This window comes from Leucoraja erinacea, chromosome 11 (assembly GCF_028641065.1).
Source record: "Leucoraja erinacea ecotype New England chromosome 11, Leri_hhj_1, whole genome shotgun sequence".
NCBI classification, from domain to species: Eukaryota; Metazoa; Chordata; class Chondrichthyes; order Rajiformes; family Rajidae; genus Leucoraja; species Leucoraja erinaceus.
In genome coordinates, this window is record NC_073387.1 from 5,103,438 (window position 1) to 5,118,854 (window position 15,417).

At 44.0% G+C, this 15,417-nt stretch overlaps 1 protein-coding gene across 4 annotated transcripts in view; it reads left to right on the top strand.

Moving 5' to 3' along the window:
• Positions 1 to 15,417, top strand: part of ebf1a (EBF transcription factor 1a) — a 500,414-nt gene that overhangs the window by 210,636 nt on the left and 274,361 nt on the right. The window lies entirely within an intron of this gene.

Sequence of the window (15,417 nt, forward strand, 5' to 3'; positions counted from 1 at the left end):
TCGCCTTCCAGAGGGAAGTGATTCAAAGAGTTTGTGGCCAGGGTGAGAGGGGTCAGAGATGATCTTGCCTGCTCGCTTACTTGTTTGCAAGTCGCCATGAACAAGTGGACCCACAGTTTGGTTGTAATGCTACTGGTGGTCAAATGGACAGTCCGGTGTTTAAGAAGGAACTGCAGATGCTGGAGAATCGAAGGTTACACAAAAAAGCTGGAGAAACTCAGCGGGTGCAGCAGCATCTATGGAGTGAAGGAAATAGGCAACGTTTCGGGCCGAAAGCCTTCTTCAGACAGTCCGGTGGTTTGTGCTGAAGGATGAACATTTCAGCAGATGTGGGGGGGGGGGGGGGGGGGGTGTCTGTTTCAGTGCTGCCGACAGCACTCTAATTTTGCAACGGGGAAGTGGAGGAAATTAAAGGGTGTATAGGCAACAATAATAGCCGATAAAAGTCTGTGTAAACTCCAGAACTGAGGGAACACGATCTCTACAGAGGATAACAACATGAATCTCAAGTCGACTTCAGTGGTGGGGGTGGGAATTTGAGAGATTGCGAGAGAAAATCGAGAGAAGGAGCAAGGCATGGGGACAGTGCGCAGCAGCTGAGGCTCAGATATTGGTGATTCATTCTGAGGGCTGTTTTAGCCCTCATACAATATTCATTCTGGTTGTGGACGCGCTCCATAATTGCCATCTCCAGTCTTGAATTATTTATACGCTGGGCCACTCAGATACGCTCATTTGCTGATACCTAGAATAACATTGAACAAGTAGATCCCAAACACTGTAATGCTGCTACTTTGCATTAAATAGCAGGATTGTATTACATAAGATGTGAGGCATTGGCCTCTGTGCATGTTATTCACCTTGGAACTGATACAATTTCAGTATTTATAATATGTTTATGACTCATTCCTCTCCTCCTGGCTCTCAGTATTGAGAGACCTCAGTAGAAAATTTTGACATAACTTAAACAAATATTCACCCTTTTTATATATATGTATATATATATATATATATATGTATATATATACACACACACACACACACACATATATATATATACACACACACACACACACACATACACACATATATACACACATATATATAAACATATATACACACATATATATATACATAAATATACACACATATATATATACATATATACACACACATATATATACATATATACACACACACACATATATACATATATACATATATATATATATATATATATATATACACATATATATACACACACACACACATACACACACACACATACACATATGTATGTGTATATGTATATATATATATATATATATATATATATATATATATATATAAAAGTGTAAAAATTGAACTGGAAGCCATTACCGTATAATTACAGATCATTAGATCCTTTATCCTAATAATACTTTAGAGATGATTTCCTTAAAAAAGATGAGAAGTCTATCACAATTTGCATTTGTTAAGAGCCCCTTTAATGCAGAAGAGGATGATAGATCGTGAAGGTTGGTTTGGCAGGGATTAGCAAAGGTGGGGTCGTGGAGGGATCAGGATGGAGGGTTGGGCTTTGTGGAACTGAAGCAGATGGGGCCGAGACTGCACAGTAATCCAAAGCTTTTGTTGTGGGCCTGGCCATTCAACACCCTGATTGCGCCAAGGTCCAATGGCCTAGCTAAATATGATCTATTGCACATTTTCCATGTTCTACATTGCCTTTGATGTCTCATTCTCACACCTTGCCCTTCCTTATCTCTGTGTCTCCCTCTCCCCTGACTCTCAGTCTGAAGAAGGGTCTTGATCCGAAACATCACGCATTCCTTCTTTCCAGAGATGCTGCTTGTCCCGCTGAGTTACTCTAGAATTTTGTGTCTATCACCGATGTATGGGTTGAATGATGGGACAAGGTGCCATGGTAGATGCTAGCTCTCAGTACATTGATTTCCGAATGAATTGCTGGTAGTGGAATGAAGAGAAATGCCTTCTCTTGCACATTGTTGAAATAGTTGAAAGCACGTCATGTTGTTAGTTAAGTAAGCACGCGGGTACAGCAGGCAGTGAAGAAAGCTAATGGCATGTTGGCCTTCATAACAAGAGTTTGGAGCAAAGAGGTCCTTCTGCAGTTGTACAGGGCCCTGGTGAGACCACACCTGGAGTATTGTGTGCAGTTTTGGTCTCCAAATTTGAGGAAGGACATTCTTGCTAATGAGGGAGTGCAGCGTAGGTTCACCAGGTTAATTCCCGGGATGGCGGGACTGTCATATGTTGAAAGAATGGAGCAACTGGGCTTGTATACACAGGGAATTAGAAGGATGAGAGGGAATCTTATGTAAAATTATTAAAGGATTGGACACACTAAATGCAGGAAACATGTTCCCGATGTTGAGGAGTCCAAAACCAAGGGCCACAGTTCAAGAATAAGGGGTAGGCCATTTAAAACAGAGATGAGGAAAAACCTTTTCACCCAGAGAGTTGTGAATCTGTGGAATTCGCTGCCTCAGAAGGCAGTGGAGGTTGATTCTCTGGATGCTTTCAAGAGAGAGTTAGATATAGCTCTTATAGATGGCGGAAGTCAAGGGATATGGGGAGAAGACAGGAACGGGGTACTGATTGTGGATGATCAGCCATGATCGCAGTGAATGGCGGTGCTGGCTCGAAGGGCCGAATGGCCTCCTCCTGCACCTATTGTCTATTGTCTATTGTCAGAATACGGTTTTGCAGGCAGCCATGATGCAGAAATTGGTTTTGATGTTACCTGAGCAAGTTAATTCCAATTTTCTGCTCATGATCACCAATCAGTGACCACAGTAACACTCACACTGTGTGACTGGGTGCAATTGATGTTACTGGGAGATGGAGCAGTGGTGCAGCGGTAGAGTTGCTGCCTTACAGAGCTTACAGCGCAGGAGACTCTGGTTCGATCCCGGCTACTGGTGCCGTCTGTACGGAGTTTGCACATTCTCCCCGTGACCGCATGGGTTTTCTCTGAGATCATCGATTTCCTCCCACACTCCAAAGACGTACAGGTTTGTAGGTTGATTGGCTTGGTATAAATGTTACATTTTCTCTAGTGTGTGTCGGGCAGTGTTAATGTGCGGGGATCGCTGGTCGGCATGGAATTCCAGAAGCCGAAGGGCTTGTTTCCATGTTGTAGCTTTGAACTAAACTAATCTCCCACTTCACTGTCTGAGGTTGTGGACCTGCAGTATCAGGACAGCCATGGACGGTCTCAGCAGTGACTGTGACTGACTGAACATCACTTTGGTATCATATCTCAGGGAAGATTCAAGATTCAAGAGAGTTTATTGTCATGTGTCCCAGATAGGACAATGAAATTCTTACTTTGCTTCAGCACAACAGAATATAGAAGGCATGAATACAGAACAGATCAGTGTGTCCATATACCATTGTATAAATATATACACACATGAATGAATAAAACAGATAAAGTGCAAATAAACAGATAATGGGCTATTAATGTTCAGTTTTGTTTGAGTTGAGTTTAATAGCCTGATGGCTGTGGGGAAGAAGCTGTTTCTGAACCTGGACGTTGCAGTCTTCAAGCTCCTGTACCTTCAACCTGAAGGTAGCGGGGAGATGAGTGTGTGGCCAGGATGGTGTGGGTCCTTGATGATGCTGCCAGCCTTTTTGAGGCAGCGACTGCGATGGATCCCCTCGATGGTAGGGAGGTCAGAGCCGATGATGGACTGGGCAGTGTTTACTACTTTTTGTAGTCTTTTCCACTCCTGGGCGCTCAGGTTGCCGAACCAAGCCACGATGCAACCGAAGCAGACATCGAGTGCGGTTGTACCGGGTGTACAAACGGTAACCTCGGCAAGGGTCATTGCATAGTGTGGATGGGGGAGGGAGGGTTCATCTTGCCATCCCACTGCTGCTGGCTGCGCTGATTGCTTAATTAAGGTTAATTAAGGTTCTCCAAAGTGAAACAGTTTGTGTAGATGCCAGTGATGTCAGCTTGTGGGAGCTAGCGTTGCTGTTGACTGGCAACTGCAGGGAATGCCACTCGAGTCAGATTATTGTTGTGTGTGAAAATGCTCAAATTCTTCCCAACATAACCATATAACTATATAACAATTACAGCACGGAAACAGGCCATCTCGGCCCTACAAGTCCTTGCCGACACAACTTTTTTTCCCTTAGTCCCACCTGCCTGCACACATACCATAACCCTCCATTCCCTTCTCATCCATATGCCTATCCAATTTATTTTTAAATGATACCAACGAACCTGCCTCCACCACTTCCACTGGAAGCTCATTCCACACCGCTACCACTCTCTGAGTAAAGAAGTTCCCCCTCATGTTACCCCTAAACTTCTGTCCCTTAATTCTGAAGTCATGTCCTCTTGTTTGAATCTTCCCAACATATGGAGTAATTCATTAGAACATTTCAACACTTCCTCACAGAAATATCCAACAGCCATTCTCGACCCTTCTATCCTCTCTCCAGCGTTGCGGCCTGTCTTGCCGAGTTACTCCAGCACTTTGTGTCTATCTGTGGCGTAACCCAGCATCTGCAGTTCCTTCCTACAGATCCCTTATACACCAGTCACGCCACTGTACTGTTTACATCAAGAATCATGTCGGAAATTGAAAAGACATGTTTCTAATGCAAATGACCACCCATTCGAAAGGGACGTTTAAACCTTTTAATATACAAGCTGGAGTTCTGTAGGATGACAGGTTGCATCTGCATTGCCTTTAGCTTCAAGGCATGCTGATCATTTATGCTTCTCACTTTCTAAAGCAATGTCAATGGTACTGTATGGCAGAGACAGTCCAGGCCAGTTTCAGTTCAGGGTTTTAAGAAGGAACTGCAGATGCTGGAAAATTGAAGGTACACCAAAAAGCTGGAGAAACTCAGCAGATGCAGCAGCATCTATGGAGCGAAGGAAATAGGCAACTTTTCGGGCCGAAACCCTTCTTCAGTTCAGGGTTAGTATGATGGGTGTTGAGCTTGGACTGTGGGAAAGGAGAAGATTCTGGGTTATAACATGTTTTACATTGCATTCACATCCTTCTCTGGATCGACAGAGTGTGTGACAGTGGGTGGGGAAAAAGCATTTCAGTGGCTGTTCTTGGGGTGCTGGCTGCAAAACTGGGAGTTCAACTGCCTTTAACATCAGTAAAATGCAGAAGAACATTGCAATGCAATCCACGATTGCCCAAATATTGATTAGTAATTGTACAGAAGGAATAGGTGACGGTTCGGGTCGAGACCCTTCAGACTTCTCGACCGAAACATCTCCAGAGATGCTGCCTGTTACTGGAGTTACTCCAGCATTTTGTTTCTATCTTCGGTGTAAACCAGCATCTGCAGTTCCCTCCTGCACAGTAATTGTACAGAATTACTGCTCAGCAGCATGGAAAACATTGGCTGCAGTCCTTGCTACCACACCCTAGGTATTTGGTAAGGCCAGATTGTCTTGCACGAGGTAGTACATAGAGTCTCTTTAAAAGCCAAAGGGCACAACAATAACAGAGCAGAACAGCTTTGCTGGCAGGTATAAAGTTCTCCCCCCCCCTCCCTCCCTCCGTCTCCTCCCTGTGGACCACTTGGACTCCCAAATATTTCTTCCTCCCTCTCCACTCACATTCCATCCTCTGGCTTCACAATTCACAACTCTTCAATCCTTCAGTCTCACACCTTTTTTTTCCATCTCTGGTTGTTTTCCTTCCCCCCCCCCCCCCCCCCCCCCCCCCCCCCCACAATCAGCCTAAAGAAGGATCCCAACCTGAAACATCACCTATCCATGTTCCCCAGGGTTGCTGCCTAACCTGTCAAGCTACTGTAGCATTTTGTTTCCTTTTGCTAAACCAGCACCTGCAGTTCCTTGTTCCCTCATGAAGTTTAAATTGTTAGATAGAATTAGATAGAAAATAGGTGCAGGAGGAGGCCATTCGGCCCTTCGGGCCAGCACTGCCATTCTTTGTGATCATGGCTGATCGTACCCAATCAATAGCCCGTGCGTGCCTTCTCTCCATATCCCTTAATTCCACTAGCCCATAGATCTCTATCTAACTCTCTCTTAAATCCATACAGTGATTTGGCCTCCACTGCCCTCTGTGGCGGGGAATTCCACAAATTCACAACTCTTTAGGTGAATTTTTTTTTCCTCACCTCAGTCTTAAATGGCCTCCCCTTTATTCTAAGATGACTTACAGTTGACTTGCAGTCAGACTAGATTACATGTTCTCACCACATTTCCCCCACTTCTACTGGCTGTACTGGTGTGTAGTTTCTTGATACATGGAGTAGCTGTTGGCCAGTTATTATAACATGGGCTTCACTGAGCAAGGTCTTGATCCGATGGCAATCGGGGACCAAGTCGACCAGAGGCCACCTTAGGCAGTGGAGCGAGAGGGGCACTTTGGGGCAAGCACATAGAAACATAGAAATTAGGGGCAGGTGTGGGCCATTCGGCCCTTCGAGCCTGCACCGCCATTCAATATGATCATGGCTGATCATCCAACTCAGTATCCCGTACCTGCCTTCTCTCCATACCCCCTGACCCCCTTAGCCACAAGGGCCACATCTAACTCCCTCTTAAATATAGCCAATGAACTGGCCTCAACTTCCTTCTGTGGCAGAGATCACCAGAGATTCACCATGTGCATGAGAATATAACTAACAAAAGATAAAGGTACCATGGAGAAAGGCATGTTTAAGAAAGAACTGCTGATGCTGGAAAAATCGATGGTAGACATTTCGTCTTGTCTACCTTCGATTTTTCCAGCATCTGCGGTTCCTTCTTAAACATTTCGTCCCTTGTCTACCCATGGAGAAAGGTATGAGATTTAGGGTGGACCATTTGCGAATGTTTCTATGCCATCATTGTAGTTCATTTCATCCCTCCTGGAGAATCCAATTACCTAATCACTGGACATGTTACAAGCAATTATTCAGGGTGGTGCAATGCTAACAAAAACATCTAACCATAAACCAGCTGGGGTTTTACAGAAGGATTGAGTCATTATTATTGGAACTGCATTTTCTTGTACCTTATTTCAATTTCTATTGAATCACACTTTCCTAGAACTGGCTAATCTGTGAAACTGCCAAAGATTAGAGGACAAAGCTCTTGTCATCATTTTGAAACAGAAACACACAGAAGACACATTTTACAATTTTGCAATAGAAGAGTGGATTAGCATTGCCCCCTTTATAAAGTTTCTCAGAAGTGTGGATGAGCTAGCCATTGGCAGCCATTTCAGGATGGAAATAGCAGTGAGACGGGAAAATGTAACTGACATCCTCGGTGGAGGATATTTGGTTTAGTTTAGTTTAGTTTGGAGATACAGCGCGGAAACATGCCCTTTGGCCCACCGAGTCCGCACCTCCCTGCAGTCCCTGCACATTAACACACACTAGGGACTGACTGTAAGTGCATCAATGGACTGCACACTTTGATGCAGACCCAGTCCTGGCCTTCTTCATATGACCATTCACCAAAGTCGTCGTTTCTTCCAGTGCTGAGCACAATGTCCTTGGAGAACTCACTAGGATGTTGTCATCAGGATTGGAAAGACCCCAAGTTGCTGTTGCTTTGATGGTCTCACTCAGGTCTGTTTGCATGCCCCTGTTGTGGTATTTAGTCAAACAGGCATGGAAGATTCCTCCTTATCTCCAAATACCCTTCTTCCTGATGCCTTTTCCACTTGTTAGTTATTCTCTCACTGGAAAGAAAATATTTTGAGAGGACAACATGTCAGTAATAGCCTAAATGACTCCTTTGACCAAGTAGGACTTTGCAATGTTGTGAATTTCATTGTTCCATCACAGTATTTATTTTTTTACCTGAAAGCGATAACGTTTGATGAACTGTGGTACCCAGGCAATGACAGTCATGAGGTATCGCATCACATTGCCCATGTCAGCGGGACATTTGACTGTGAAGAGCATCACAGCTGAGCCTACCTGACCTCATCTATTGCCCCTTTGCACTGTGAGATCAGGAATCCCAATTGTCACCTGTTCCAAATTAGTGTTGGACTGCCTCGAGCACAGAATTAATACTAATCATTCCAAATTAGACTTTAAGTAACCTCGATACTCATATTGGTCCAGGGTTTAAAGTATTCCACCACTCCCCATCTTATGGTGTGAGTGAGGCAGAGGTTGATCATAGAAACATAGAAAATAGGTGCAGGAGGAGGCCAATCGGCCCTTCGAGCCAGCACCGCCATTCATTGCAATCATGGCTGATCGTTCCCAATCAATAACCCATGCCTGCCTTCTCCCCGTATCCCTTGATTCCCTAGAGCTCTATCTAACTCTCTCTTAAATCCATCCAGAGATTTGGCCTCCACTGCCCTCTGTGGCAGGAAATTCCACAAATTCACAACTCTGAGGTGTGAAAAAACGTTTTTTCTCACCTCAGTCTTAAATGGCCTCTCCTTTATTCTAAGACTGTGGCCCCTGGTTTTGGACTCACCCAACATTGGGAACATTTTTCATGCATCTAGCTTGTCCAGTCCTTTTATAATTTTATATGTTTCTATAAGATCCCCCCTCGTCCTTCTAAATTCCAGTGAATACAAGCCCAGTCTTTTCAATCTTTCCTCATATGACAGTCCCGCCATCTCAGGGATCAATCTCGTGAACCTACTCTGCACTGCCTCAATCAAAAGGATGTCCTTCCTCAAATTAGGAGACCAAAACTGTACACAATACTCCAGATGTGGTCTCACAAAAGCCCTATACAACTGCAGAAGAACCTCTCTCCTCCTATACTGAAATCCTCTTGTTATGAATAATGATCGATAGGGGTTGTATTAGTAGGTCAATTGCTTATAGTCTGCAGGTGAGAGGTAGTATCTAGGAAGAATTGATGGGAACGTGGAGAGGAAAGAAATTGATTAACGTAGGATTAACGGGTAGTTGATGGTCAACAAGAACTTGGCTTCCAAGTTGTGTTACCCCATGACTCTCATTTCATTTTTTCATTGTTCATTTCAATGACTTTCATTGTTCTATCTGAAACATATGACAATAAAACACTCTTGACTCTTGACTCTCTCCACGACACACATCATTCTGCAAAGTGAAAGAAAGTTGGGAGGCATGATGGAACTCGTCGAAATGATGGTTGAAATGATCCCCCACCAAAAAGGGTATGATTGCAATATCTCCCTGGTCGACATCAATTTACAGTGAAAACCATTCTCCATTGATTGTGTCTTTCCCGGACCACAGAGCAATGGAAGAAGCGGCCCGTTTATTTGTTAACAATGACAAAGCCACACTCATAAACTGTGACATGTTACATTAATTTATAGGTGCTGAGTGACTTATTAAAAGTGACAAGTAAATTCTAACAGGGAATGTTGTCTGCTGTGAAGAATGATTTGTTTTTTCTCTTGCATTTGACTATGATTTGTTGACAGGCAGAGTTATGGATTATGGGATCTGAACACAAGTCTCACTCTCTCGTTACTTTGTATTACATGCATTAATAATAATAATTGTATATATCGGTGTTGGTTTATTATTGTCATGTGTACATTGATACAGTGTAAAACGTTGCTTTGCATGTTATACAGACACACAGGAGTACAATAGGTGATGTAAAATAGAAAAGAAACAGCGTTCAAATTATAGTATTAGAGCCACAGAGAAATTGCAGATAAGGAAAAAGTGCAAGGGCTGCAACAAGGTAGCTGAGAAGATTGGGAATTATCTTTAGCAAGTGAGCGGTCTTTCAGATAGTAAGATTTCTAGATAGACACAAAAGGCTAACTCAGCAGTTCAGACAGTATCTCTTGAAAAAAGGAATAGGCGACATTTCGAATTGTAGAAACATAGAAAATAGGTGCAGGGGAGTAGGCCATTCGGCCCTTCAAGAAGCCAGCACCGCTATTCAATATGATCATGGCTGATTGTCCAGAATCAGTACCCGTTCCTGCTTTCTCCCCATATCCCTTGATTCTGTTAGCCCTAAGAGCTAAATCAAGGGAGATGGGGAGAAAACAGGAATGGGGTACTGATTCTGGATGATCAGCCATGATCATATCAAAAGGCAGTGCTGGCTCAAAGGGCCGAATGGCTTACTCCTGCACCTACCTTCTATGTTTCTATGATTCGAAACGTCATCTATTCCTTTTCCTAGAGAATCGAGACCCTTCTTCAGACTGAGAGTCAGGGGACAGGGAAACGAGTAAGATTTCTAGTTTGCGGTTAGTCTGAGCAGTTATGGTAACAGAATAAGCCAAACACTGATTTTTTTTTTTACACAGGCGTGGGGTTGGGGACTTTTACTGGTGATCTGGGGATTAGATTCTGTAATTCTGTCCATTTTAACAATGAGAAGCTACAAATCACTGAACTTGTCTATCTGATTCTATTGATATGGTCTTGGACTCAGACTGTGTTTCAAAATACCTTGTGAGGCCAAGATTTAAGAACACCATCTCACAGGCTGATTCTTGTGATGATGCCTTTTTGTAACAGCGTGCACACTAAAATCCTGCAGCAGAAATGGAGCTTGCGTGATGTTTATGAATGAGAAGGTGGAAATGTATGTGGTTTAGAGAAACAGTGCGGAAACAGGCCCTTCGATTCAACCCGTCCGCACCGACCAGCGATCCCTGTACATTAACACAAGCCTACACACACTAGGGACACTTATACACTTATATCAAGTATACAAACCCAAGCCAATTAACCTACAAATCTGTACGTCTTTGGAGTGTGGGAGGGAACCGAAGATCGTGGGGAAAACCCATGCGGTCACGGGGAGAATGTACAGACGGCACCTGTAGTCGGGATCGAACCTGTGTCTCCAGTGCTGCAAGCGCTGTAAGGCAGTAACTCTAGCGCTACGCCACCATGCTGTTTGTTCCAATGCTGCATATATGAAATTGCCAATGTGATTGCAACCACTTTAGGGTTGTGTTATACTGTGTTGGGAATTGGGGCTGTTGCAAAGTGCATGGAAGTTGTGATTTCTGCATCAGATATGCATCACTAGGGGTGCCTGAGTCGTGTGCATGCAGGGTGCTTGAAGAATAGAAAGAAGGAGACCGGTAGGTCTCTGGGTCAAGAGGATTACTCAGAGAGAGAGAGAAGGCTAGTGGGTGCTCAGATGAGAGCAGTGGCTGGGCTTTGTCCAGCCATCCGATGGGAATCTTGACCATTTAGGAAGGGGTTGGTCAGGATAAAATGGCTTTGCTTTGGAGGATTGCTGAGGTGTTTCTGAGAACCTCTTGTCCAGCAGTAATCCGAGCGAGGGCCTTAATAGCAGGGCAACTCTGGAGGCCGAGTGTACTGTAAAGTTATTGTGCATCAGAGAACAAGGCTATATTCCCTCTTTAGTTATGTCTACTTAAACTCTGCTTGCAGCAATACACTCTCCGCAGTGTTGTCACCACTCATTCACTCCCAAACAGCTCCCAGCTTTAAGCTGCCATGACACAACACGCCGACTTGATTCTGTCCAACTGCTTGTTGCGTTTCATTGTCTGTAACTCATTTTCACCCGGGCCCACACTCTCTCTAGTCTGCTGCACAGCTAGCAAAGGCCCGTTTCCTTTATCATCATTCCATTTTTGCATATCTTTCATTTATTTGTTCTCTATCTCTCTCTATATCACCGTCATATTCTCCTGTTTCCCTGACTCAGTCTGAAGAGGGATCTCAACGCAAAATGTTACCCATTCCTTTTCTCCAGAGATGCTGCCTGACCCACTGAGTTACTCCAGCTTTCAGTGTCCACCTTCGCTTACTTTACTATCCAGATATGCCTGATTCCACGCTCAACCCCGGTCCAAACAAGGCCTACTGACTTCATTCAGAGCCATTGATTTAACAACTAGGCCCTAGTCCTGTCTCAGCATCCACCTGTTCTCGTAAGGATGTCGCCCATCTCGACTGACGTACACCCCAATCTCCCTTCTCTTTCCCATCATGTCATGTACTCAGCTTGCGAAGGACTCAGGCACCGCTGGTGAACCCACAACCAAATCACTTGTTTTGCATTGCACAATAACTCCACACACTCTACTGGGCCCTGGGGAGTTTCTGGGCTGCGGCATCTAGTTGGTATAAAGCTCAAACTTAATTAGAAAGTTTTGAAACATTCCAAGCTCTTGGTCAGAGGAAACTAGCCTTAAAATAACAGTTTCATGATGTTCCAAAGATGTGCGTTTTCACTGCCGTGAAATATCCTAAAGTGATAAACAAAAGCATAACAAAGTTCCACAACATAACAAAGCAGTTTAATGTCAGAGTGAAAAAATTAATAAAAATCTTTTTTTGGAAAACTGTTGTGAAGTTCTGCCAGGAGTTGGAAATAGGATATTCGTGTAATGGCCATGGACATTGCGATCATCTTCAGGATATAGAGCGTGAGACGGGAAAAGATCCTGCCTTGTGTTTTGAACATGGCCTCTGCTGGGTGTGAGTTATAAAGATGCGAATCTCATCTTTAAAAATCCTTTCAGAAGTCCAAAAAATGACAGGAGTCATTACTGACTGTAAACAGTTCCTGATTTTTTAACTTATTTATAAAAAGAGTTGGGCGTCCCGGCCAGAATTAATTCAATCGGGGGATAGACACAAAGTGCTGGAGTAACTCAGTGGGAATTTCGTCTTTGGAGAGAAGGAATGTGTCTCCATCTCCCCCGACTCTCAGTCTGAAGAAGGGTCATCCCAAAACGTCACCCATTCCTTCTAACCAGAGATGCTGCCTGTCCCGCTGAGTTACTCCAGCATTTTGGGTCTATCTTGGATTCAGGGGGAAGACGGTCAGTACATAATTGGAGTTGGGAAAAGTCTGGCATCCTGCCCATGATAAACAGTCTGCCAGCACTCGAGGTTCAAGCCAGCCATTAAAGCATCTTCATTGGATGAAATCCTCGAGGCCTCTTCGGGAACTGGATGTCTGATGGGGTCGGCATGCAAAAGGAAAAGGAACATCCATTAGCTGGAATTTGAGTTTTGCTGTTGGCTTTCTGCAGACAGCTTGATCCCCAGGAGCAGTGCATTGAAAGATGCATTGTGACATTCTGCAGCCGCGCATCTGACAGAATCTCACATAATTGTGACACTTGGGCTTTCAGATAACTGGCAAAGGAGGGGTAAAGGCAGTGTGGCAGAATGAACACGATGACAGGCACAATTGACCCTGTGAAGACTGAATGACCTTTCCTGAGATTCAGATACATATATTTTTCTCAGTGTATTCTTAAGATGATATATGATTTCAAAGGGAGAAACCAAGTACAATAGGATATGCTGAATACAATGCATACATAATAATAAATGCTTCCAAGCCACTCTGTGAAAGGGAGCTCTTCTTTAAAAGAAAGAAATTCCATTAAGACAGCTCTGTTCTTGCTTTTATGAGGCTCCAAAGAGCACCGGAACCAATGGAAGTGTTAGTACCTGTATAATAATGTGGTCACTCATTGCAGTCAAAGTGCAGGGTCTCAGAAACAACCACGAGGTACTTTGTTTTCAGTGGTTGGGGCAAGGAAGAAATATTGACCATGATACTGGCAGAACTTAACTTTTCTTTTTTTGAATACCGGCAAAGGAGCCCATTTGAAAATGGCAAATAGGGCCTTGGCTTAAAATCTCACCGGAAAGCCTGCCCCCTTGACACTTTCATGGGTTGGGGGACCACCGAGACAACTCCTGAATGAATGCGCAGGAAGGAACTGCAGATGCTGGTTTAAACCGAAGATAGACACAAAAATCTGGAGTAACTCACCGGGACAGACAGCATCTCTGGAGAGAAGCAACGGGTGACAAAGGGTCTCGACCCGAAACATTACCCATTCCTTCTCTCCAGAGATACTGCCTGAGTTACTCCTGTGTCTTGTGTCTATCTCCTGAATGAAGGCCTCAGTCATTAAACCCTTCAAAGAACACTCTACCATTTTGAGTATGCAAGGACACTGGGAGGCAAGTGAGCCATCTCCTGTGAGCTTTGGAGCTGCTTTGTGCAGTGATCATAAGTTAATAAGCGATAGGAGCAGAATTAGGCCATTCGGCCCATCGTCTATCTCTCCCTCCTAACCCCATTCTCCTGCTTTCTCCCTTAATGTTCCCCTGTGAGTCAAATGTTCCTTTAAATGACAATTCCATGTTTATCTGACCTCCCAAGCTGTTTTCTGGATATGGGAGCAACAATTTATGTTGGCATGGTTCAAAAGTGAGTTGCTCGCTGATTCAAGCCATTACACCTTACACTGGGAAAATATTGGATGAAGTGTTGTAGATCCCCAATTTCATGATTGGAGCGATTCCATCCAGGAACGATTGCTAAAAGCAACTTACCCAACGACGTATTGATTTTGGATTGCATGTCACGTTAAAAAAAACAGGGCCATGAGATCCCGTTTCAAAGTAAACATTTCACAGTGTAATTTTATCCTTAGTGCAACAAAGTGCTTTCAACAAGAGGAATTTTCCACCTCAAAGGCCAGTGGAAACAGAGTCTGAATATTTTTAATGCAGAAGAGGAGAAATTAATGATAAGCAAGAGGGTGAAAGGTTACTAGGGGTTGGCGGCAATGTTGATCCGAGGTTACTTTCGAATCACTCATGACATTATCGACATTATTGAATAGCGCGAGGGGCTGACTAGCTTACTTCTGCTTCTGTTTTGAATATCCATGTATTCGTAAGAATGCAATCCCAATATAATCAATCTATGCCAACAATTTCCATCATCAGTGCGGAGCTAGGGAGATCTTGAGAAGAAAAGTGCATCAACCTTTAATCTGACAAAATAATTTCAGCTTGTAAAGAACTCATGGGCAGCACGATGGCACAGCTACTGCCTGACAACGCCAGATACCCGCGTTCGATTCTGACTACGGTTGCTGTCTGTCTGGAATTTGTAACATTCTCCCGGTGATCCGTGTGGGTTTTCTCCGAGACCTTCGGTTTCCTCCCACACTCCACAAGAGGTTTGAAGGTTAATTGGCTTGTTATGAATGTAAAATTGTCCCTATTGTGTCTCAGGTGGTGTTAATGTGCAGGGATCGCTGGGCGGCACGGATTCGGTGGGCCAAAGGGATGTTTCTGCGCTGTATATCGAAACTGAAAGGTCCCAATGTGCTCAGCAATCAGTGATGTACTTTGGAATTATATTCACTGTTGTAATAAAGGAAATGAGACAAAAATACAAGGCCATTCACAGCCTGAAGGCCATTCACAGGCCATTCCGATCACCAGCACAACCACTTTATTGATGTGGGTTGAGGAATATTTACTGGCTGGAGAGTGTGCTCTTGCTATTTGGTACAAGGTTGTCAAATCTCTTAGACCCACTGCAGAGATCCTGTCTTAGAGCCCTGTCCCACTGTACGAGTTCATTCAAGAGTTCTCCCGAGTTTGCCCCGATTCGAACTCGGAGATTTACGGTAATGGCCGCTCGTA